This window comes from Falco punctatus, assembly GCF_963210335.1.
Source record: "Falco punctatus genome assembly, contig: scaffold_50, whole genome shotgun sequence".
Taxonomy (NCBI): Eukaryota; Metazoa; Chordata; class Aves; order Falconiformes; family Falconidae; genus Falco; species Falco punctatus.
In genome coordinates, this window is record NW_027660309.1 from 317,806 (window position 1) to 343,146 (window position 25,341).

At 46.2% G+C, this 25,341-nt stretch overlaps 3 long non-coding RNA genes across 4 annotated transcripts in view; 1 reads left to right on the forward strand and 2 right to left on the reverse strand.

The window, feature by feature from the left end:
• LOC308057165 overlaps positions 1–25,341 on the forward strand; it is a 153,159-nt gene that overhangs the window by 58,191 nt on the left and 69,627 nt on the right. Inside the window, exon 2 of the long non-coding RNA XR_013925163.1 lies at positions 22,665–22,917. This is a non-coding gene — a long non-coding RNA (uncharacterized lncRNA). The remainder of the gene's footprint in view (positions 1–22,664; positions 22,918–25,341) is intronic.
• Positions 14,321–25,341, reverse strand: part of LOC308057163 — a 374,427-nt gene continuing 363,406 nt past the window's right edge. For both annotated transcript variants that reach the window (XR_013925160.1, XR_013925161.1), the window contains exon 3: positions 14,321–14,895. This is a non-coding gene — a long non-coding RNA (uncharacterized lncRNA). The remainder of the gene's footprint in view (positions 14,896–25,341) is intronic.
• LOC308057164 overlaps positions 14,942–25,341 on the reverse strand; it is a 372,076-nt gene continuing 361,676 nt past the window's right edge. Inside the window, exon 3 of the long non-coding RNA XR_013925162.1 lies at positions 14,942–15,193. This is a non-coding gene — a long non-coding RNA (uncharacterized lncRNA). The remainder of the gene's footprint in view (positions 15,194–25,341) is intronic.

The following is a 25,341-nucleotide window of genomic DNA, read 5'->3' on the forward strand; positions in this document are numbered from 1 at the left end:
GGGGACGGGGATGACGACAACGACATGCCTGTGTGTGTGTGTGGTCTCTTCCATGCCGTGTCCCAGGGAGCTTGACACAGCATGCTAGTTTTGTACTTCCCCTGTGAATTTTTGAGCACAAGGCTTTCTGTAGGCAGGGGCCCAAGGGGTGCTAGGGTACTGCCGAGCCACTGTGCTCAGCTTGGCTTTGCTCTTTGCTGGGTGCAGAGTCTGACTGCATCTTGTGCCTCTTCCTGTCGCTCTTGTCCTTCCCCGCCCCCTTGTGATTGACGCCTCAGTGTCTCTGCCCCTACAGAAAAAGAAGACTACTACTATTGCAGTGGAGGTGAAGAAGTCCCAGCACAAGTATGTCATCGGCCCCAAGGGGAATTCCCTGCAGGAGATCTTGGAGAAGACTGGAGTCTCTGTCGAGATCCCACCCATTGACAGTAGCTCGGAGACGCTGATACTGCGAGGCGAGCCTGAAAAACTGGGGCAAGCATTGACTGAAGTCTTTGCAAAGGTACTGACAAGATGGGCTAGGCCTCCTTTGAAGGTCCCATGAAGATACATTTGTGAGCACTGACGGGTGTAGCGGGGGTGCTCTCTCTTGGGCCATTAGAGGTGCAGCTTAGAAGTCAATACCGGAGGTGCAGCATGGGAATTGGAACTGAATTGTTGTGAAGGCCTCTTCCAGTTTGTCCATCAAACAGCTTCTCTGTTTTTCTGTCTCTCAGGCCAACAGTTTTACCGTCTCCTCGGTCTCTGCCCCCTCTTGGCTTCATCGTTTCATTATTGGAAAGAAAGGACAGAACCTGGCCAAAATAACTCAGCAGGTGCCAAAGGTATGGATGAGCTGGTTAGCTTAGCACCCCCGGCGTAGAAAAAGGTTTAGTCCAGTTCACTCGTCACGGGAGAGAGAGGTGTATTCTAGCGTGGGTAAACCCAGGGGGAAATGACACAGATCTTTGCTGTTCAAGGGAACCCTCTCTTTTACTGCTGCAAACACTGCTCATCCTATGTTATTGTCATGGGTTGAGCCCTTCCAAGGAAGCTTTATGTGGTGCTGTTTTGAGAACTGATGTAGCAGGATACCTGGAAATGCTGAGTGCAGCAAGGCTTCTCCCTGGTGAGTTAGACGGTATCTAGATAAAGGCTAGATGAGTAAACTTCTCCAAAGCCCTTGCAGAAACCGGGACAGCACCAGAGCCTTGGGCTCTAGGCACTGCCATATGGCTGACATCGTTAAGTTACTGACTTGGGAAATTGTGGGGATTTTGTTTGGGCTTTTTGGGAAGAGGCGCATCTCTTAGTGGCAGGGATCGATGCTGTAGGCCTGACCAAGAGCATTGGCCTGGCTTGGATCTTGGCAAATTCTTAAGAGATTCATTGTCTTTCACCTCAAGGTTCGCATCAAATTCACTGGAGGAGAGGATAACATCACTTTGGAAGGGCCTACAGAAGATGTGCATGTGGCCCAGGAACAGATTGAAGCCACGGTCAAGGAACTGATGAGCTGGAGTTACTAGTTCCAGTAAGAAACTGGGGGAAGAAGGGGCAGCAGAGCAGAGGGGCCCCTGCTTAGGGCCCTGCTTAGGGCCAGAAAAAATTAGAACTTGGTTTTTGGCAATTGTTCATTGAAACACGTACTTTGTGTGCTAACGCAAACTGTCAGCATTCCTAGAGTTGTATGTAACATGCTGCCTGTGTGGCTGAGGGCTGCCCGGCAAGTGTGATGTGTGTGAGAGACACAGTTCAACTGTGAAGTGAGTGGGGGGTCCCGATCTGCGTTTCCGTGTTCCCCGCGAGGGGGCCGGCCAGAGACGGACGAAGCGATTGAAAAGTCGACGTATGAAGTGGTGGAATGCACTATTAGATATTAGAACGGGGAACTGTGGACCAAACACTAGAACAAATGTCATTTGGGAAAAGCACGAACGCGGGGCCCCAGGTCAGTAAAGGGGAGTCAGAGGCCTTGGGAATACAGCCTATTAAACCCTGTTCCACAGGCAGTAACGTAACATTTGAGAACCGAACGGCAAGTCAGGAAGATCCTTTCTTGCTGTGGCAGGCTGCTTGTGTAAGGCTTTTATTGTCTGCCGAGGCTGCTGGAGTAAATGAAGAGAACCAGTCCTTTGGGCGGGAGTGCTGAGGCAAGGCACTTTGTAAAGCGTTCCCCAAAGCAAGGGCAACCAAGTCACGCCTCGTCCTGGCTTTGTGGCTTTAGCAGTGCTTCCTGGCTCTTATTGTTGCAGGTGCTGTTTTCCTGCCTGAAGCCCTGGGGCTCCTGGGTAGCCGCCACCCCCCCAGCCCGCAGCTGCTGTCCTCAATAAAATGATCTTTCCTCTCTTCTGACTACGTCTGCCATGTGATAATTGGGGACTGGGCAGATATTGTTTGGTGGTGCGTCCTAGGGGAGGACTTTGGGATCATCCCTTGGCCCAGACTCCTTGCCAGTGGGCATCACGGCTGAGCTTTATGACTCACAGCACAGTCACACAGGGAGGTGGGGGCCGGATGGCACCTCTGGAGGTGTCACTGTCCCCTCAGCTCCTGCTCGGATTCTGGCTAAGGCACAGCCTGTGCTCAGGCTCGATGGATGCTCCACTGGGGAGCAGCGCCATTAGCTCAGAGCCGGGACAACACGCAGGCAGACACGGTGCCGCCGCTGACCATCACCTGCAGCTCGCTGTCCCCTGCGGCCGTCATCCCTGCACACTGACTGATGGGCAGTTTCTCCAGATGCCCACGCTCAGGGCAACGGTATAAAGCAAACTGCCACGCTGGCCACTACAAATACGTCGGCTCGCCCAAAAAGCTTTTCCAGCAGCTCCAACAGCAGCCGGACTGCTGAGGCTTTTGTGCGTCCCAGTGTGATACGGGAGACGCCCGCACCCTGATGGAGGACGAAGGATGAGCACTCTCACCATCAACCAGCTAACTGTTGCTCATAGGCTGCTGTGGTTCAAGCGGGGCCGCCAGCTGTGCAACACACAGCTGCTCGCTCCCTCCCTCCCTCCCTCCCTCCCTCCCTCCCCAGGGGGGATGGCAGGGAGAACTGGGAGGCTCAAAGGGAGAAAACTCGTAGGCTGAGGCCAAGGCTTTGATGTGTGCAGGGGAACGTGCTGGTGCCGTTTGTGATTGAAAACTGCGGGGACATCTTTGGGGAGGAGGTGGCCAGCCCCTCCCCTCCATCAGCCGAGGAGGTGCCAGCACCTGTGGACAGGTGCACAGGTATGAGGAGGGGCTGAGGGTTTTCAAAATCTGGGGCTTCTGGTCCAATTCCTTATTGTGCTGCTGGTGGATTTTGGTTTAGGTGTTGTCCACTTCCACGAGGTCACTTTGCTGCACGTGCTTTTGTGTTCCATGGGTGCGTTTGGAAGATCAAAGGAGCCGTGCAGGTGAAGCAAACGCAGAGCCCCAGGCAAAAGACTTCTTGCACACAGCACCCTCTCTGCTCATCCTCTACAAAGAAGCAGGGGCAGGTATGGTGGTGAAATCAGAAATAGTAGAGGGATGTCAGGCCAAGAAACACTGACACGTTTCTCATGTATGACAGTAGTTTCTGATAGGTCCAAGCAGCTGCTGTGCCTCCTCCTGTCATTAGATCTCTTGTCTGTTTGACTTTTCCCACCCTCTAATGATAGAGAAGAAAAACCAGAAAGGTTGTTTCTCAGATGCATTGGGAATGTGCTTAATCAATCTAAATACCTACAAGAAGTCAAATACAAAATTGCAGATTTAAAAATAAAAGGCTCACGCCCCAGAATGGGATAATGTTGCCCAGGGGATAACGGCAGAACCGTGTCCCAGGAAGGCAGAAGCAAGCCCAGCAGAACGAAGCTGGCAAGGGTCTGTCCTACCCTCCAAGGCCCCTCCAGTTTGTGGTGCCCCAGCCCGCAAGAAGGGGCAGCCCATCATCCCAATTCATCAGAGCTCCTGAAGCCTATCTTGCGACCGTGCAAAATATGGATAATGCAAAGCAACCAAAGGGATCTTATTTGAGGAGCTAAGGTAGCAATTTGGAAAACGGTAGCTTACTACTCCAGGTGTCTTGCCACCTTTCAACTTCAACCTTTCCGGTTCAGGCACTTGTACCTTTGCCTCCAACCACCCCCGAGAGCACAGCAGACTCCTCGGTAGACCCAGAACAGCTGATGAGCCTTTCAGAGGAAAGAAGGTAAAATGAGCTCCCTTTGTTTAAAATGAGAACTGATTCCAGCTGATCGTGGTTTTACCTCTCTAATAACACTGTGGAATATCAAGGTTTGCAGGGTCTTTCGTTTCGGGAAAATGAAAAGCAGAAAAGAAACAGAAAGGCAAAACAGGTCTCTGGAGAAGAGGCTGAAAGCACACCAGAAGAGAAAAGGAGAGAAGAAAAGCTTTTCGAGATCAACCGCTGAAAAAATTCAGGAAGGTCAAGAAGCCCAGGTGTATCCAGACACTGCTGTCCATCTCTCAAAACTCTGAACACGGCACTAAGTGCATGAACTATTTTTAGCGTGCACAAAGATGGCCCCGGATAGGAAGCAGACACCTGCCTTTTGGAAAAAAATGCGTGTCAGCAGGAAACTGCCGTTCCCAATGTTGCAGGTTTGGTTTTGCACTTACTGAAGTACTGTTTGCTCAAGGGTAAGCAGACACCTCGCCACAAGAGCCTCGACCCTTAGCTATTTACCTAGCTACCGAAATAAAGAGGCAAAGTAAGTCCCGCTGTTCTGTCCATGTTAGCAATCCTCACGCTGCCCTGTATCATCTGGATCCCAAATATGCAGCAACGTTGTTCCAGGTCACTACATACGCTTTAGATGCTGGCCCTTTTTCAAAAGGCCGCGGTTCACCTGAGGTAATTTGGGGGCGGGTGGTGGTGTTTGTGGTGGTGGTGTGTGTATTGGGATGGACACTTTTTAGTTTCTTACTTCTTCTTCCCTTACCAGTAAACAGAGGTCTATTTCTCAAGATCTTGAGAAATGTCCTGAAAAAAAGTGTTCGTGACTTTTTTGTATATAGATGAATACTCTTTTAATGTACACTATTTCACTGTTGCTAGAAGTACTATATTCCACTTCACGTGGCTTGCTTCAGTGACAGCCTTGTACCGTAAATTCATATCGTGTACCCCCTTTTTCTTGGGGTCCACAAGTTGCGATGCCTGCAGTTTGTAGTCCCTGCATGCACAGGCTATCTGCCCTGGCTGAAACCTGACAGGATAACAAACGGTGATTGCTTCAGGCAGCTTCCCTATGCAGATGTCCCCAGAACCCCTTTGGAAGAGTAACCCAGAGAGGGTGCTTCAGGGAAACCACAGGCACTTCCAAAGCACGGAACTAATGAGCAGGACATGCACGGGAGAGTCTGTGTTTAGTAGCCACCTTATAGCTTGAAGTGAGCGATTCTTATTTGCTTTCCAAATCCATTTTCCTCCTGCCTAACCCAATTGGAAGAGTGAGTCCCACCGCATTTTTTTGTGATGTACTGAATGTATTCTTTTTTAAAAGCAGGTGCCACCTTCTTGGCTTTGCTTCACGCTTTGTGCTGTCCCCTTTTTCTATGTACAAGAAACCCCACTGAAGACAGAGCGTTGATGGTTCTATTCAGCTGCAGGGGAACTGCCATGGCGGCTGTAAGAGAGGGGCAGGGCCAGGCGCAGGCCGGGGGGTTTATCCGTTCTGAGCCCCTCGACCCCAGCTGTGCATATCTGACAGCCCTGCCTCGCTCACAGCCGCTGTCCCAGAGGGAACAAAGCCCAGGAGAGAAGGTTCTCTGTCGGCTCAGGGGAAGCACCATGCAGGGGTGCAGCACCCTCGTGTTGCAGCCAAAGTGATAAACGGGCCTTGCTTAGCGCAGCTCTCCGTGCAAAAACCTCCGTGGCTGCAAGGATCTCAAGCCTCGACTCTGAGCGCTCGATGGAGCTCCCTCCCAGCCAGCCGAGATTCCCGACCGTCCTGACGTGGCGCTTTCCCTCCCAGCAGCGCCCATGCCCATTGAGTGCCTTTCGCTTGCAGCCGGCTCTAATGCCGGCATCAACCCTGCACTCCAGTTTTTGGCCTCTCTGAGTGTTGCTCACTAGGATAGCCCCGAGAGTGACACCCCCCCACCCCCAACCCCCGTGCCGGCTGCCCCCATTGTGTCCATAGGGATAGCGGTTTGCCTGCGGGCATGGTGGGATGGTGTTTCTTCCAGGAACCACATGGGTGGCAGGGTGAGCCCTGGGGGGGCTTGCGCCGCCCGGGCTCACAGCTGGGGAGGCGGATTCCCCGCTTGCAGGGGCTGGGGGCGAGGGGAAGTGTTTTAGGGACGGACCGTGGGGGCCGGAGGGAGGGGTTTGAGGGACGGACGCCGAGGAAGGCCTCATCCCTGCAGAGATGGCTCAGGCCCAGGGCAGGGCTCTTCTCTGGATGCCACGGGGTCGATTGCAAAGGAGCAGGCTGCCCCATGCAGGGAGCAGGTGCGTGCCGGGGCTGCCAGGGGCCCTTCCTGCCTGTTCCCAGCCCAGCCCCAGCTGGGGCCAGCCCTGCGCTGCAGCCCTGGGGCTGAGGCGCACGGAGCCGGGCATTGCTGAGGGTGCTGCACCCTGACGGGCCCCGCCGCCGGCTGCCGGCTGCTCTGGGCTGCCCCTCGCTCTCCCCAGCTCTGCCTGCTGCCAGTGCCGGGGGCACCGCCACGGGGCTTGCCCCCTGCCCACAGCTGCCCTGACCCACATCTGCAGCTGTACGTGGTGCCCACATGGCACAGCTGGGGCGGGGGTGGCAGGTCTCTCTGGTGGCAGCCTGGGACTGGGGGCAAAGCCAAGCCCATCCCTCGCTTGTGATCTTTGTCCCCAGGGAGAGCCAGTGCAGACGTGTGCTGCGCTGGAGAGTGTCCCGCGAGGAGGTGACGGCCGACTGCAGAGCAGCACTGAGACCCGCGCGACAGCAACGGCAGCCGGTGGCCACAGAGCAGCCCAGGGGAGCTGGTTCCCTCGACGGGCCCCAAAGCAGCCTTCCTCAGCCCCTGCTTTTGGTGACATGTGGAGCAGCGCAGGGATGTCTCTCAGGCTTCCAGGCCTGAGGAGGCTTTCCTCCCCAGGGGCACTGTTAGAAATCCTGCTCCCAGGATTAAAGCACCCCTCCCCCCCATGGATCCGAGGCTGTGTATCCAGCCCCCTGGAGCTGGGTACAGGTGCCCTGAGCGGTCTCTCAGGGAGGATGGGGCCACCTGCCTGGTGGCTCTGACACAGAAATGATGAGCTGAAGCCCTGTGATGGTGGCTGGCCGGCTCAAAGCCTCCGAGTGCCTCAGCCTCTGTCCCCAGGAGCGTTTATCCCAGGCCCTGTTTCAGGGTGCGAAGATGGGTGCCGGTGATGTCCTGGTGCCTCCGTCTGGCTCCCACTTCAAGGTTGTGATGCCTGAGGTCAGGGACCACCTGAAGGCCTTGGCAGAGATCTCAAGGGACTTTGTGTTCCATCTAGTGTTGCCTTAGGGCTACAATGTGCCGTGGTTTGGGGGCAACAAGGTTATGGTATGCCAGAGGTCAGGTGAGTTAGTGTCAAAGTGTGTTATTGTTATGGACAGAATCTGGGTTTGTTGGCCCTGCGTTCCTGGGGTTATGGCATTTTTATCTTATCTTGTGAACTGTGTGGTGGGTTTCTTTGTGGAGAGTGCCTTTTTTCACCTCTATTGCCTTTGTGGGGTTTGGATGGGGGCCTTTGGTTTGTGTACAGAGTTTCTTCTGGTTGTTTTTCTGCTGTACTGTTGGATGGTGGTGTTTTTTCTGTCTTGAAACCATCGTTACTGGTCTAATATATCTCCTGCAGGTCAGGCAGTGTCACTTCTGGTGTGGTCTGACTCATTTCTGGTGAGTTGGTAGGTAGGTATGGAGGACTTGTGGTCCCTCCATGGAGGATGACTGCTAGAGGACTAAGAGGCAGATCTGTGGAGGGGTGAGAGGACTGCTGGCCCATAAGCAGTGACTGTCAGAGGACTAAGCGTACTTGAATTTACGTGGGCTTCCAAATTCATGGTTGTTTCTCCTGCCTTGTGGAAGAGCCATGGGAAGTCACCAGCCACATGGAAGGACAAGGGGTTTCCCAAGGCTACGTGGCTTTTTGGGGTTTGCTTTTGAGTAAGAAAGTCCTGTCTCTACATGAGCGCAACTGTGAACGGTCAATATTGCCAACTTTAGAAAGCAGGGAGCAGTATTTTTCTGCTGTGCCTCACATGGCTGCCAGGGCATGGTGAGGAACAGCAAGAGAACTCCTTCCTGGAACCTTCTCCAGGGGAGCAGTGCTGCACTTGTCAAGGTGAGGGGTTTTTTGGCTCTATACGATTGCAAATGTGAGGGGTTAATTTTCAGAACACAGATACTAGGGAGCAGAACATTTGTGCTGTGCCTCACATGGCTGCAAGGACAGAGTGAGAAAAAGCAAGAGAGTTCCTTCCTGGCACCTTCTCCAGGGGAGCACTGCTGCACTTACCCACAGTGAGGGTTTTTTTTGGCTCTGCGTGATCGCAAATGTGAGAGGTCCATTTTCTCACCACAGGAAGCAGGGAGCAGAACTTTTGTTCTGTGCCTCACATGGCTGCTGGGGCAGGGTGAGAAGTAGCAAGAGAATTCCTGCCTGGCACTTTTTTCAGGGGAGCAGTGCTGCACTTTCCCAAGGTGTGTTTTTTTGTCTTTCTATGAGTGCAACCATGATGGGTCAATTTTCTCACCACAGAAAGCAGGGAGCAGAACTTTAGTGCTGTGCCTGACATGGCTGCCAGGGCAGGGTGAGAACAACAAGAGAATTTTTTCCTGGTACCTTCTTTATGGGAGGAGTGCTGTACTTTCCCAAAGTTACTTTTTTGGGCTCTTAACGACTGCAACACTTAAGGGTTAATTTTGCTCACCACAGAAAGCAGGGAGCAGAACATTTGTGCTGTGCCTGACATGGCTGCCAGGGCAGGGTGAAAAGCAACAAGAGAATTCCTTCCTGCCACCTTCTCCAGGGAGCACTGCTGCACTTTGTCAAGGTGACTTTTTTGGGCTATGCATTATTGCCAATGAAAAGAGGTCAATGTTCTCACCACAGAAAGCAGGGAGAAGAACTTTTCTGCTGTGCCTGACACGGTTGCCAGGGCAGGGTGAGAAGCAGCAAGAGAATTCCTTCCTGGAACCCTCTCCAGGGGAGCAGCCCTGCACTTTCCCAAGCCATGTTTTTTGGTTCTATATGAGTTCAAAAGTGCTGTGTCAATTTTCTCAGCACAGAAAGCAGGGAGCAGAACGCTTGTGCTGTGCCTCACATGGCTACCATGCATGGTGGGAAGCAGCGAGAGAATTCCTTCCTGGTACCTTCTCCAGGGGAATTTCCCAGTTCCCGAGAGACTCCTGGCACTGGCTGCAAGGGGGCTCCCAGCCGAAGGGTGGGCCTGGGTGTTGTTGGGGTGGGAATTGGTGATGTCTCCTTTCCTTAGTCACGTTAACACTTTGGGATAACAAATGGATGCTTCGCTCCTATTGCTCTTTTATCATATCGCTCACAGTAACTGCCACTGGTTCCTTTTATCATATTGCATGCTATTTTCTTTTATTGCAATAAAAGGAACTGCATTTGATATATTCCATTATTTGATATAATTGGTAGATTTTATTATATTTGATGTGGAGTTCAGCTTTGCTGGGTATCCAGCCGGTCAGCAAAACATAATTTGCTGTAGTCGGCAGCGTACAAAGTAAAACGCTCTCTATTTAGGAAAAAAAAAAAAGTTCCTCGACTTGCTATTGTCAGGTGGGAACCATTGCCTTATGGTGTTTGGGCCAGAGTGGTCTGGTGGTGCTGGGCAGTTGGGCCATGCCAGGGACAGAGGGACGGGGGCAGGGGAGGGGGCGGGGGGAAGGGGTTTAGGGAGGGACGGGTGGGAATGGATGAAGGTGTTTAGGGATGGACCGGGGTGTGTGGGGGTGGGGCAAGGATGTGTGTTTGTGGGAGTGGGTGTATGGGGGGTGGGGGGTGGGGGGAGGTGGGGTGGGGGAGTGGGGGAGGTGGGGGTATGTGGGGGGGTGCGTATTGATACACGGGGGGGGAGGTGTTGAGGCTGTGTGTGTTATTTAGAGAACAGAGTGGGGAGTCTGGGGGAAGGGTTTTAGGGACGGACGGACGGGAGGTTGATGAAGGCCTTTAGGGAAGGACGGGAGGGGAGGTGTTGGGGTTGGGGGAAGGACTTTAGGGACGGACCGAGGGTGGGGGAGGGACTTTAGGGCCGGACCAGGGTCTGGGGGAGAAATTTTAGGGCCAGGGCAGGGAGGTGGAGGTGGGGGATGATTTCAGGAACAGCCTGGGGTGGAGGAGGGTGTCAAGGGAAGTCTTTCAGGGTTGTTTGGGGGGAAGGATTTTAGGGACGGATGTGGTGTCTGGCGGGACGTTTGATGCCACCGTATAGATTCCACCGTATATACATTTATGTCCAGGGATTCTGCTAAGGGGAAGCTGCTGGCTCGGCAAAGGGACAAGATGTCTGAGCTCCCCAGTTGCCACGCTCTGATTTGGTGTGTAGCTCTACGTTAAACACACCTGCGCACAAAGGTTAGGCCAAGCTGACTCTCTAAAGCTGTTAGAAGTGACGAATTAAGGGACCTCTCATCCAGGGAGTCAGCCTTGGGAGGGATGGGGAAGAAAGAATGGGTGGGGAAAAGATCTGCGTTCTCTTCGGTGATGCAGAAAGAGCCTCTGGGTGAGGACGTTGTGGTCGCAGGAGGAGACAAGCTGATAGAGTGCTGCGATCCGCAGAATGTTGGTTGGAATTCGGACAAAGGTAATTGTTGTGGGGGGAGATCGTGACCTCTGACTCAGATAGCCCCCCGAGAGAGGGCAAGGCCCCGCTTGGGGAGCACAGGGAGCTAGTAAAAAACCTCAGCAGTGCTGTCTGAGGGTGTGTGCTCGTTTGCATTAAAGCAAGCAACTTGTAACCCATCCCGTGCCTGACTGAAAATGCATGTGTAATGCGCTATGAGTGTGCAAGTGCTCTGCTGTCCATAGTGTGTACCCTCGAGGAACTGGGTGAGCATGCTCAGAGGAAACATTCCCCCGTGCTCCCAGCACTGCCATAAAGAATGCCGGCCTTCTGAAACTTGCAAGCAAGTCTTAGAGGGTTTTTCTCCCTGACCGACTTTATGGTATCATTCCCACCATACTGGAGAGAGCAAATCTTTTTCTGTTTTGTGGTGAAAGCAGCTTGGGGAGTGTCACTGAAGTGGAGCACTTTTTTAACCTCAGGTCTAAAGTGCCACCGGTCCTACCGGGGAATACATCCTTCCTCAGGCTTTCACCAAATGGAAAGGACGCAACAAACCCACCCCACTAAGACGTCCTGTGTTTCTTTTATCTTTCCTGGAATGTGGGAACATGACCCTGCTGGGCCATCTGTGCCACCTGCCTGGAAGCCAAGAGGGTGCCTTTACATTCCAGGCTAAGAACTTACCTTCTTTTTTTTCCTTTTCAGCGACTTTAGAGCCATCCTTAGGGAGGCTGGTTAAGCTGGTTTACTGCACAGCTGGTCGCCAGTGGAGGGAAACGGTAAGCTCTGCTATCGCCTTTGGTGTTTACTTGTTACTGTGTTGCTCATTTGAGTGATCTTCTCATGCCCTGGCAAGCAGAAGCTATCACTCCACTTTAGGCCTTGGTCTAAAAGCCATGCAAAGCAATATTGAAAGTCATTCTGAGATGTGGAACAGGCCCCAATATGCATTTTATAAAAGTGCATCTTGGCTGCTCTTTACCTTTGTATGGGTGTTTTTCCCGTTTCTCCAGACTGTTGAAGCTCTGAAAGGCGCCAATGAGCTGCTCTCCCTCAGTTTGCTCCTTTGCCTTTGGGGAGTGCTGTTCATGTTTTCTTCATGGCTTTGCAGAGGAGAAAATCCATGAATACACAGCCTTGCTTGAATTGATCTTGCTGGAAAGTGGTTGAAAGCTTATTGCTGCCCCATCTTGCAAATGGCATACATTCTGGTTCTGATTTGATGGGCAGCGTGTCGGCTTGTCGGATAACTGTAGAACGATTCAATTGCTCAAAGCAGCAATGCTGATAGGGAGAGTTTACGTACTTCCTTGCACAAAGCAGTACCGGGCTTTTTTTCCCTCTGCGTGTGTTTCTGTGCAGACATGTGCGTGAAACACAGGTGTCTCTCTGTGCCACAGGTGGGACTGATGACAGCTTTTCATTTCATTTCAACTAGAATTTAAACAAAGATTCTGCCTGCAAAAGAATTTGAGCAGCTGTCCTTGTTTCCCAGAGCAAGCATCCAAGCACTGGGGAGCAGTTTGCAGGATCAGAACCTGAGCCTGCTCTGGGTGGTAAATCCTCAGGAGAGGAAAGAGAAACACCAATTTTTTCAATACAGATCTAGTTCCCTTAATATTTTGAGCAGCAGAGGGGGGTGAGATGGGGCGGTGTGGTGACAGGAGAGGGACAGGAGAGGGACAGAGGAATGAAGAGAACAGGGGTGGATCTGGGCAGGGAGTGGAGGAAGGAAACCCCTGCTGAAGAGTCAGCAAACCATGAAGTATTCCTATGTGCTAAATTTCATCACACTAGCCTGTTTCCACAGCAAAGACTCCAAAGTTACCCGAAGAAACAAGGAAAAGAGCAATTGGTACTAGTGATGGCAAACACGATGGAGTTCTTGGCAGCATGAGGAAATAGATAACTACTGTAGGAAGTTCAATGACCTAAACTGATGGAAATAAATCTCTGAAACATTTAGGGCAGCTATTGTGTAATTTTTATGTCTGTCTGACTATATATCGATCGATCGATCGATCTTGCAGAAGACCCAGTTGCAAGACCCTACAATAATATACCTCTGTTCCTGGTAATAATACTTAGCCCTAAGACTCAACCTTAAGACTCAATATTAAAACTCAACCTTAAGACCTAACCCTGAGACCTAAATTTAAGACTTAAGCTAAGACTTAACCCTAAGACATAATCCTAATACCTAACCCTAACACCTAACCTAAAGACCTAACCCTAGAGACTGAACTCTAAGACTTAACCCTAAGACTTAACCTTAACACTAAACCTTAACACTTAAACCTAAGACTTAACCCTAAGACCAAACCTAAAGACTTAACCTGAAGACATAACCTTAATACATAACCTTAAGAATTAACCATAAGACTGAACCCTAAAGACTCAACCTTAAGACGTAACCCTAAGACTTAACCCTATAGACTTAACACCAAGACTTAACCCTAAGAACTAACCCTAAGACTTAGCCCTCAGACTTAACCTTAAGCCTTAAATCTAAGACTTAACCCTAAGACTTTATCCTGACTCAGTTCTAAGACTTAACCATAAGACTTAACCATAAGACTTAACCTTAAGAATTAACCTAAAACTTAACCATTAGACCTATCCCTAAGACTTACACCTAAGAACTAACCCTAAGACCTAACCATAAGAATTAACTCTAAGATTTATCCTTAAGACTTAATGCTAGGACTTAACCTTAAGATTTAATCTTAAAACAGCCAGAAGACATAATCCTAATACCTAACCATAAGGCCTAACTCTAAGACTTAAGCCTAAGACTTAACTCTAAGACTGAACTCTATAAACTTATCCCAAAGACTTAACCCTAAGACTAAATCTTAAGACTTAACCCTAACACCTAAACTTAAGACTTAAGCTAAGACTTAACCCTAAGACTTAATCCTAATACCTAACCCTAAGAGCTAACCTAAAAACCTAACCCTAGAGACTGAACTCTAAGTCTTAACCCTAAGACTCAACCTTAAGACTTAACCCTTTGAATCTATCCCTAAGACCTAACCCTAATACCTAGCCTAATGACTTAACCGTAAGACTGAACCCTACGACTTAACCTAAAGACTTAACCATAAAACTTAACCTTAAGACTTAACCCTAAGACTAAATTGTAAGACTTAGCCCTAAAACTTAACCCTACATATAACCTTAAGACTTAACCCTAAAACTTGACCCTAAGACTCAACATTAAGACTTAACACTAAGACCTAACCCTAAGACCTAAAATAATGACCTAACCAGAAGACTGAACCCTACAACTTAACATTGAGACTTAACCATAAGACTTAACGCTAAGACTTAACCCTAAGACCTAAACGTAAGACTTAGCCTTGAATCTTAATCCTACGACTTAAGCCTAAGACTTAACCCTAAGACTTCAACTTAAGACTTATACTTAAGACTTAAACCTAAGACTCAATCCGTAAGACTTAACCTTAAGACTTAACCCTGAGGCTTAAGCTTAAACTTAACCCTGAGACTTAATTCTAAAACATATCCCCAAGACAACTCTAAGACTTAAACCTAAGACTCAATCCATAAGATTAAACTTAAAAATTAACCTTAAGACTTAAACTTAAGAATTAAACATAAATCTTAACGCTGACACTTAACCCTAAGATGTATCCCAAAGACTTAAACTTAAGACTTAACCCTAAGACTCAAAGCCTAGGACTTAAGATTTAACCTTAAGACTGAACACAAAGACTTAACCCTAAAACTTAAATTTATGAGTTAACCTTAAGACTTAACACTAAGACTTAACCTTAAGACATAACCAGAACACTTAAATTTAAGACTTAACCTTAAAACTTAACCGTACAACTTAACCTTAAGATTTAACCCTAAGATTTAAATTTAAGACTTATCCTTAAGACTTAACCCTAAGACTTAAATTTAGGTCTTAACCTTAACAGTTAACCCTAAGACATAACCCTGAGACTTAAACCTAATACTTAATCTTAGAGACTTAACCCTTAGACTTAACCTTAAGACTTAACACTAACACTTATAATTAAGACTTGAGCTTAAGACTTAACCTTGTGACTCAACCTTAAAAACTGAACCTGAGACTTAACCCTAAGACTTAACGTTAAGACATAACCTTAAGACTTAACCGTAAGACTTAACTCTTAAGATTAACCTTAATTCTTACCCTTAAAACTTAACCCTAAGACTGAACTCTAAGCCTTAAGCCTTACACTTAAACTTAAGACTTTATCTTAAGTCTTTACTCTAAGGCTTAACCCTAAGACTTCATCCTATCTTAACTTAAGACTTACCCCTGAGACTTAAACTTAAGACTTAACCCTGAGACTTAAAGATTTTAACACTAAGAATTGACCCTAGGTCTTAAATTTAAGACATAACATTAAGACTTAACCCTAAGACTTAACCTTAAAACTTAACCCTGAGACCTAACCCTAAGACTTAACATTAAGACTTAACCTTAAGACTTAACCAAAAGATTTAACCTTAAAAATCAACCCTAAGACTCAACCTTAAGACTCAACATTAAGACTTAACCCTAGGACTTAACACTAACACTTAACCCTGAGACTTAGCCTTAAGAAGTAACCCTAGGACTTAACCCTGAAACTTAACCTTAAAACTTTAACATTAAAATTTAAGACTTAACCTTAAGACTTAACCCTGAGATTTAACCTTGTACGACTTAACCCTAGGACTTAAATTTTAGACTTCACCCTAAGACTTAACCCTAAAAGTTAACCTTAAGACTTAACCCAAAGACACAACACTGATACTTAATGTTAAGACTTCACCTTAAAACTTACCCCTAAGACTTAACCCTGAGACTTAATCTTAAAGATTTTAACCCTAAGAATTAACCCTAGGTCTTAAATTTAAGACTTAACCCTAAGACTTAAACATAAGACTTAACCCTAAGACATAACCCTGAGACTTAACCTTAAGACTTAACCCTAAATCTTAACCCTGAGATTAACCCTGAGATTAACCTTGAGACTTAACCTTAAGACTTATCCCTAAGACTTAAAATTAAGACTTAAATTTATGACTTAACCGTAAGACCTAACCCTGAGATTAAATCTTAAGACTTTAACCCTAAGACTTAATAATAATACTTAACCTTAAGACAAAACCCTAAGACTTACTAAGACATAAACCTAAGACGTAAACTTAAAGATGTAACTATAAGTCTTATCCTTAAGACTTAACCCTAAGACATAACTCTAAGACTTAATCTTAAGTCTTAACCCTAAAACTTAACCCTAAGACTTAACCCTAAGATTTAACCATAAGACTTAACCTTAAGACTTAACCTTAAGATTTAACCTTAAGACTTAACCCGAAGACATAACCCTGAGACTTAACATTGAAACTTAGCCTTGAAACTTAACCCTGAGACTTAACCCTAAGAATTATCCCCTGTTGCGACGGAGGGAAGACACAGTCACTCAATATGAGTGATCAGCAGACTTCATTTATTGTCCCTTATAGTCACCTTTTATGCCTTCTTATAATTAGCTCATACATATTACAGAAGTTAAGCTCATTATTGGTTAGTTGCCTAAATACCAAGCCTGCCCCTAGTTTCTCTTCTGTAGTTATCTGTTCCCACCTGCAACATTCTTTTCCCACCGCAATCTTCCTGTTATTGTGTAACTTTTGCTTTACTTCAGATAAGCTGAGAGCGATGTGCATTTTTGTCCAGCCAGCTGGACTATGTCTATGAGACCTTTTTCAGCTAGCCAGTTATCCACAATTCCCCCGTTTTTATTTTGGGCGACATAGGCTTGGTTGACCATTTTCAATAACAGTGTTTTAACACAGGAAAATACACAGCCAACTTATAAAATCTCAGTTCAGAAGGATAATTCCAGAAATACTTGAAAAATAAAGTTAGCTTGAAGCTTTAATTTAGATGCTCTTTCTGTTCCAGTGATATAAAAAGTTTAAAAAATTCAAAGGTAATTTTAAAGTTCTGAACATGGACTAATGCAAGCTCAAAACCCAAAAAGAAACCAAACTGATGTTTGACTAGGAATATTTGCAAATATTTTAGTGGAAAATCCCTGACCATTAACAATTTTCTGTCCAAATAACAACTGCCCTTATGCAACCAACCAGTCCATACATTTTCTGAAGAATACCTCATTGATATCAAAGAATTAACAAAGGGAAAAATTAGTTCTAAGCTATATACATTCTTAAGTGGATTTTTCAACAGTTACATACAGATTTACACACTAAGCCATAATGGCTTGTAGGTGATACACACAAGAAGAGTACCTTGCTTATCTGTCTGAATGTCTATGCTAAATTTGACAACTATGCCACAAGCCAAGCCTACATGAGTGCTGTATGTTATGCACGTTCCTTAACAAACAGAAGTATAATAGACAAATTCCCAAGATGTAATCCCCAACCTAATTATATTATTTTGTAGCCAATTAAGGAAAATAACACAAATGTGCATATCTACGTGTGCACACACCTTTTAGTTCAGAACCAATCTGTGATAAAAGGCCTTAGCCTTATGGCATCATCAAATCTTAACGAGTACAGTAATTAAAAATGCAGTCTTACTGTAAGTGTGATTTATGCTGACATTCCCTCAAATGCTACACGTGAGTATTTCTCACTCAACTGCCTCAAGTTAAAATAGTAGTATTTGTTAATATGTATTAAAAAATCATTAATTCTCTACAATAGCAGTTGACTTCCATAACACTATGGAAGCAAAAGAGGCTTAAGATGGGTTTTCTGAATACTAACAATTGATTTTAGACTGTCTAAACTCAGGTCTTGAAAGATTTCACTCTGCCAGACATAGAAACACCGTTGCACTCCAGTTGTGATATCCCTTTTCCCAAGTTGTCACATGCACATCTCGCTCAAGCAACATTATTGTTAAAGTTTCTCTCTGCTACATAAATGCATATTGCACTTGTAGATATAAAAGACAGCACCCTTACTTAGATTATTACCTTATTACCTCATAACTCTTAGTATACCTTGTATCTCTGATTTCATCACTTCAAAAATTCACCAGGAGCAGATAAAACCACAGCATCAGACTAAACTACACCTTAACTGCTGATTCAAATAAAGGCATTCTCTTCAGATATGCCTAATGCTTACAAATAATTTTGGCTGGTTTTGATCAAAAAACTATTATTACAATAATGATCAAAAATAATAATCCCGTTTGCAAAATGCCTTTAAGCCAGCCTCCTAGTCCCAACCAATTTCCACATTCAGAATAAAGCATAAATACAGAATACAGAATAAATTATCTCAATCAAGGCAAAAAGGCTTCATTTTAAACACAGAGATGTTTGCTAGTTCAAGGCAGAAACCCATTTCTTGTAGAGGACATCTGAAGCACTTTTTTTTTTTTTGGGGGGGGGTGGGTTTGTAATCAATTCCGTATTTTTCCTTGAGAAGCTTAAGCTGTTCCTCTTGTTTCAGGAGTGTTTCCAACTCTGATTTGTCGAATAGGTCCGTATTTCCCAAAAATATCATACATTTCCTCCGCTGTGATTTTATACGGCAGGTTCCGAATATAGAGGATCCGATTGACCTCTGGGGGCAGCCAGATGTTAGCTCGCTTGGCCGCTTGCATCGCCATGGCGCTGATCGGAGGGGGGATGGGGGGGTGGGGGTGCCGCCTTGGAGAGAAACTGCGGCCGGGAAGGGGCCTGCCGGGCTGCGCGCCGCCGCTCGCCGCTGCCGCGGGGTCCCGGATGCTATCCCATACGCTAATAACCCGGGTAATTCCTTTTTACAATCTATGTCCTAAACGTTCCGCTTTTCTAAAAAGCGTATAAGCGAATCGTACATCGCTTGTCTCTCCACACCTTCGTCAGCGCTGTTGCAGCCTTTGCGAGACTTCGGCGACGCGTGGCCGGCGGGACCCTCTGTAGGTGCTCCCGGGCGCGGGGACTGTGCCCTTCCGCCTCCTGCGCTGCTTTCAGGACTGGTACCCGAATCTCCGTCGAACCGTAGCTCGCAGGTTCAGCCCTCTCTAGGGTCCCTGTTCGGGCGCCATTTGTTGCGACGGAGGGAAGACACAGTCACTCAATATGAGTGATCAGCAGACTTCATTTATTGTCCCTTACAGTCACCTTTTATACCTTGTTATAATTAGCTCATACATATTACCAAGCCCGCCCCTAGTTTCTCTTCTGTAGTTATCTGTTCCCACCTGCAACATTCTTTTCCCACTGCAGTCTTCCTGTTATTGTGTAACTTTTGCTTTACTTCAGATAAGCTGAGAGCGATGTGCATTTTTGTCCAGCCAGCTGGACTATGTCTATGTGAACTTTTTCAGCTAGCCAGTTATCCACAATCCCCAAGACTTAAACTATGGACTTAACCTTTAAGACCTAACCCTGACTCAACCTAAAGATTCAACCTTAAGACTTAACCCTGAGATTAACCTTGAGACTTAAACCTGAGATTAAACCGTAAGACTTTAACCCTAAGTCTTAAACTTAAGACTTTAACTTAAGACTTAACCCTGAGATTTAATCTTAAAACTTTAACCCAAAGACTTAACCCTAGGACTTAACCCTAAAACTTAACCCTAAGACTTCACTGTAGGACAAGGCCTCAAGGACAGGAGTCCAAGTACTGATAGCCTGATGAATAGAGACTTGTTAGAACCTGTAGGGCACAAGCCCTGGGAACCAAGGAACAAGCTAACTGCAGACCCCTGAGCCGTTACAGCTGAGGAGGCAGCCAGGCGGACAGAGAAACAAGTAGCCAGATAAGGGAACGGATGGCGCCGATATGTAATCAAGAAAGCCGCCTAGAAAGAAACTCCCTAACTTTGGAATAGAAATTATTGCTATGTCAAGATAAACTAATAAGTTCCTATTGTTCTAACGGTGTGCCTTAAATATCAACCAATCAGTGTTTTTTACGCTTAAGATTTAACCAATCAGTGTGTAATATGTAGAAAGTAGAAATGTATAATTGTAAGAAAATCACTAATAAACCGACAACTTGCTTGCATCAAGCTGCGTCCCGTCTCCTCATTCGCTGCAAATTGGTGACCCTGACGTGATCTGGTGAAGGATCTGATGTGGAGGGACTCTCGAATCGCCTGACTGAGCGACATGCAGCAAATCCCACAGAACTTTGAATGATCCGCTGAAAGGAAGCGGGAGCAGGCCTGAAATCCCTCCGGAGTTGAGAGGTGAGCTGTGGGAAATCTGTAATGGGGAATCAGGTTTCGTCCCCAGAAACAGACGTTTATGAGCTTATGAAAGGTCTCCCTAACAAACATGAGAAAAGTATTTCTGAGCATGACCTTAAAGCAATGCTTAAGTGGGTGCAAGTAAATATGCCTGCAGTGACCGCAACTACAATTTTCACGCGGGAACTTTGGGACGACACAGGGGTGAAATTGTGGGATTCTGCGACAAAAGGCAATACTGAGTCCCACCGTCTGCTCTCTTCGTGGAGAGTTATTTTTGAGACTCTGAAAGCACAAAAAGAAAAGGCAGAGGAAGGAGAGGAGGAGGAGTCGCAAGCTCCTCTAGCCCTTTCCTTATCAGCCTCTAAATCACAGTGCTCTAAACCCCTGGGTGTCAATGCAGTGGAGTATCTGCCAGAAGAAGATCCCTTTGACCCAGGACTGGTAGAGCCTGAACAAGAACCTGATTTATACCCTCCTGATCTACGTGATGTGTGGGCAAAAATAAAGAAACAAGCCTTAAAGGAGGGGGATCTAGAAATGGCTAAAACTATAGTTGCTCCGGTCTTGTATTCTCAGGGTCGGGCAGGCGGAGCACGATGGGAGGCTCTTTCTTTTTCGGTTGTTAAAGAACTGCGCTGCACGGTTATGGAACATGGTATTTCTTCTCCCTGTTTTATAAGTCTGTTATCTTCTGTGTTTGATGCTGATGTCATGACTCCTCATGATTTGAAATCTTTAGCACGATTGCTGCTAACCCCGACTCAGTACACGTTATGGGAGTCGCACTGGAGAGGGGGACTGCAAGCACTCCTGCTCACGTACGTTAACCATAATGATGCTGCATCAGCTACACTGGCAATAGAGCATCTTATGGGCACCGGTGCACGTGCTGATCCGGTAGCGCAGGCTCAACACTGCCCCCGTGCGGCTCTCGAGGCAATTACAGAAGAGGCGAAAAAGGCTTTTTTCCAGGTCCCTGACGTACAAAAGCCACAAAAAGCCTTTACTAACATCTCTCAGGAGTCTCGAGAACCTTATATGCAGTTTATTGGTAGACTAAAACAGGCTTTGGAACGTCAAGTAGATAATGCGGAAGCTCGGGATATATTGTTAACAAAACTAGCTGTTGAAAATGCTAATGTTGATTGTAAAAGGCTACTGAAGTCTCTTCCCAACCCGAACCCCACTCTGGTGGAAATGGTGGAAGCATGTAACCGAATCGGTACGGTTGACCATAAGTTTGAAGCTATGGCTGCTGCTTTTGTAGTGATGCGTGGTGTGGGGAATTGCTATGGTTGTGGTAAGCCTGGTCATCTAAAGAGAAATTGTCTTGGGCGGGCTGCGGGGAATAAACAACAACCTCCTGGTCCTGGATTTTGTCCGAAATGTCAGAAAGGGCGTGATTATGCTAATCGATGTTGACCTAAGTACGACTTCCAGGGACAACTGATACAGGGAAACCGACCACGGAGCGTGGGGCAGCGACACGCGCAGACACAAATGCCACAGCTGACATTTCAACATCCTTGGAGAGAAGCACCGACACCTCAAGTCTCTGTCCAGCAACCTCAGGCAGCGCCAGATTGGACCTGGCAACCTCACACACAGTAACACTGCTCGATTCCTTGGTTCATTTATTATCAACAAATGTCAAAGGACCATTACCCCCCGATACACAAGCTCTGTTAATTGGTAGATCTTCCACAACATTGTCTGGTCTCTTTGTTTTACCAGGTGTTGTTGACTCTGACAGTGTGGACGAAATCAAAATCATGGCACGGACTCCATTTCCACCTTGTACGATACCTCAAGGTAGTCAAATAGTGCAATTGATTCTGATTCCAGCAAGGGTAAACTCTCTTATCACTGACCATCCTCCGCAGAGGAGAGGAGGTTTTGGATCCACAGGGTTACCTCACATTTTGTGGGTACAATCCATTTCTCCACAGCGACCTATGTATCAGTGTACCCTTATTTACAATGACCAACAAATAGCACTAAATGGGATCATTGACACTGGAGCTGATGTCACAGTAATTTCTCAAGCCAAATGGCCTCCGCAATGGCCACTGACTAATGTCTCTCAGACACTGGCTGGGATAGGGGGGACCGGTAACAGTCGTCAGAGTTTGGAACTAATTCGAATTCAAAGACCAGAGGGACGTGTGGCTTCTGTTAAACCTTTTGTGCTGCCTGTCCCTATGGTTTTGTGGGGATGTGATGTATTGTCACAATGGGGAATGTCCATCCGTACACATTTTTAGATGGGGCCATTGAAGTGTGCAACACCCTAAAAATAACCTGGAAAACTGATGTTCCTATTTGGGTGGATCAATGGCCCCTTCCTTTGGAAAAACTTCGCGCACTTCAAAACTTAGTCTCAGAACAACTGTCCCAAGGACACATTGTACCTTCTACTAGCCCATGGAATTCACCTGTTTTTGTTATTAAAAAACAAACTGGCAAGTGGCGCTTGCTCCATGATCTTAGAAAAATTAATGATGCTATGGAAGATATGGGAGCCCTCCAACCCGGGCTCCCATCCACGACTATGATCCCTCGACATTGGCATCTAACTGTCCTAGATCTTAAAGATTGTTTTTTCAGTATCCCGTTACATCCAGATGATGCCCCAAAATTTGCCTTTTCATTTCCAAGCATCACCATGCAAGCTCCGTTGCAGAGATACCAGTGGGTTGTACTGCCACTAGGTATGAAAAATAGCCCTACAATGTGTCAATGGTACGTTGCAAAAATACTCAGTCCTGTCCGAAATGCTATGCCTACTGTGTTATTGTATCATTATATGGATGACCTTTTAGTGGCAGCACAACATCACAAAGTCATGGAGAAAGCTGTAGCCCTTGTCACAGATGCCGTGAATTCGGCAGGTCTCTGTATAGCACCAGAAAAGGTCCAGAAGTTTCCCCCTTGGAAATATCTGGACTGGCGAATAAGGAAAAGGTGACAAAAGGAACTAGTTGTTAGACCATGTCCAGATATTTTCAGCACCATATTGTCTTCTGAATGTGGTGCCGTTTGCTCTATACCTGTCACTATGGCTATCACCAAGCGTTATTAGAAGTGAGTCAGGGACTGCACATGTGCTAGTGCAGATCCACCTTCACCGTTCCAAAGGAAACAATTCCATAACAGATTAGTGAGAAAGCAGGAATAAAGGCATTTTTGTTTTGTATAGATATATCTGTTTTCAGAAAGGAATTCAGTTTATTAATAAAACTATTTTTGTTGAAGTTTAGCAGCAGATAGATAAAATTAGCTGGAGGGTTACTTACTTTCAAGTAGATCCAGTGTTCCACTCCTCTCCTGGCAGAAAAGTAAAGTACCTTCAGGTTTTCAAGGCACAGATTGTGTATTTCTTGTGGTATGAACTAATTTCTTTTAACATTCAGCTGTGCAACTCACCAGTTCCAAGAACTGCGTGTTATAGTTTGCATTCTGAACAAAGCTAAGTACCTTCCCTTCCAGGGCTCTTTTGTCTTCTAAATGCATCCTCCTTGGTTGTATTTCATGTTACTGTGTTCTCACTGCTTCTCTATAAATGAACACATTAATCCTTAATTTTCTAGGTTTCTTGCTCCATTTGCCAAAGCAGCATTTTCCTTCTCTCAGGAGCTGCAGATGCAGATTACCACTGTGCCAGCTTCTTCCTGTCTGGAGTGGTTTGGCAAAAGGAATTAGTTCAGGAAAGTTCATAAACGTCTATTTTCTTTTCACTTCTACTACACTTCACAGCTGTCTCACTGTGCTCTTGTCACTTTTCTTTCGAGTATACTTATGAAAACCCATCACAGCAGCTGAGGTCTGCAGGGTTGGAAAGCTGACCTTCCAACACAAGGGGCAGAAATACGGGAGGCAATCTTTCTCCCATCAAATAACAGTTCCTCCACAACTCTTTCACTGTTTGGGATATCCCTGAGAAAATGCAAAACCTCAATTTTGGCTTGTTGCAGCATTCACAATGATGGAGAAAAAGCTGTCAGGATTCACTTGTCAGCAGCTTAGGAGCTGTGGAACTTGAGGTCCATTTGAAAATGCTTCAGTTATTTGTATGCAGTAGACCTAGATGCAAGGGCATTAAAATCTGGCATGAAAGCCTATATGAGCAGGATATGCTCTAGTCTGAAAGAAGACAGGTTTGGATTGAGATAAAATGAAACACAGACAACTAGAAAGAAGTACAAGTGCAATACTGCTGGTTGACTTCATGTTTAAAAACATGGCCCATCAGTGCAGAGAAAAACTAGTCTGTAGCATCCAGTTAGAGCTGCTGCATTTTTCTAAGCTGTCCAGCTTACTCTGCATCCAGGCAAAACAGTTCACAGAAATAGTATATTCCCTTTTTTATGTATCACTTCAGGAGAAAAGGAAAAAAAAAAACAAACAACAAAACACGCAAAACCCCAAAACTGTTGCTATAGAGATATCATCTATAGAGATAAAGAAGGCCTAAAATGAAGCAAGAATTCATAGAATCACCTTTCTAAATCTTCAGCTACTCAGTCTTGAAAATATGGGGGAAGAAAGCTGAAATGCACGTGAGTTAGCATGCGGTTGCATAAAGCTATCCATGAGATCAACTAGGACTCTAGGAATTTCCAAAGAAGTTGATCCCACCACATCTGCTTTCTCCCTAGCTGTGAGAAAGCACATCGTGAAAATCAACCTTCAGACAGATAAGATTCCTTCCCCCTTTGAGTACTGCATCATCACAGAGAGCCCAGCACCCCCAGAACAGCAAGAGAGATGAAGGAACCGGCACTTACTGCCACAGAGCATTTCCAGTCGGTTTGATTCTGCAGGTCAGCTACAAGCAACAGGATCCAACTCATGTTCAAAGAGCTCCAGCTCTACGTCTTATTGAACAATGGAAGTGGTGCACTCTGGAAACTCTGATTTAGATGTCCCACTATATATGCTGGTAAAAGCATATATATATATATATATATATATATATATACACGCACACACTGATTATTCAGACATAATCTGGGGTTTGCCTCACACCTCCTGCAATGAAGCCACTGATACTTACCTATCGTCACACATACAGGGCATTGCAAACCATCCTTGAAACAACTCATCAGCAACTAGTAGACTCTGTATTAAAACTGTAGCAGTACTAATATTTGATGTCTTCACAGCAGTAAAGATTTATTTATTTTTTAAAAAGCAGAAAAGTCTGAGAAAGCCATTATTTGTCACGGGATGATCCAAAGGCTGTTAATCTCCTGTCTACACCTTAAAGAAAGAAAAGAGGAGAAAAATCTAATTTAAACAAGTGTTATTAGGGATAAAAAATTCAGACTGATGTTACATTAAATTATTTGGGAGGCTGAGGTATCCAGCCATGGTCTTCAGTATAAA